Genomic DNA, 792 nt, shown 5'->3' with positions numbered 1-792 from the left:
TGGGGGGGGGGGGGGGGGCGTGACTGCGGAGCTTTCATGTAACTTCTGGAGCAGGGTATCATCACCCCAGTGGAATGGACATTTGCCCTATCTTGCCTCTGTGAACATCAAGGATGCATACGTTTATGTACCCATCTATTCAGTGCATCAGTGAATCCTTCCTTTTGCTAAGAGTTCCCAGCAGTTCCAGTTTGTAGCCCTGCCATTTAGCTTCTGCACCTCGAGTTTAACTAAGATACTGTCCTAGCCTTGCTGCATTACCAGAGCATCTACAATGTGGAATATCTGGATGACGTCCTGTTGATGGAGCAGTCCGCTTAGAATCTGGCCAGCAATATGGCTTGAACTGTCCATTCCTTGTAAAAGTTCAGCTGGATTCTGAACCTTCAGAAGTCAACTGGTACAAACTCATTGCTTAAAATAGCTGGGTCTGATTCTAGACACAGCTCCAGCCAGAGTCTTTCTTCTCCAGAAGAAGCTTCCAACTTTCTGCTCCCAGATTTGACTTTGTAGTTCAGGAGTTGCCAAACTCTGCTTCTGCATGGGAATTCTATGGGTAATGGAAGACAGTCCCATTTGCCCCATTCCGCTACAGACCCCTTCTGCACAATATCCTGTCATCATGGGACAAGTTGGTCCAGTCCTTGGACACACCCATTCACCTGACACCCAGAACCAGGTTGTCCCTGACCTGGAGTCTCAGTGATCCTGCTCTGGAGCTAGGAAAGACCTTCCTTTTCTGGTCATTCTTTTGGTGCAGGGAACGTGTCATCTCCTGATCAACATTCTGTA

The sequence above is a fragment of the Nanorana parkeri genome, unplaced genomic scaffold, assembly GCF_000935625.1.
Source record: "Nanorana parkeri isolate BGI_ZX_2015 unplaced genomic scaffold, ASM93562v1 scaffold176, whole genome shotgun sequence".
Taxonomy (NCBI): Eukaryota; Metazoa; Chordata; class Amphibia; order Anura; family Dicroglossidae; genus Nanorana; species Nanorana parkeri.
Note: the sequence above shows the minus strand (reverse complement) of the source record.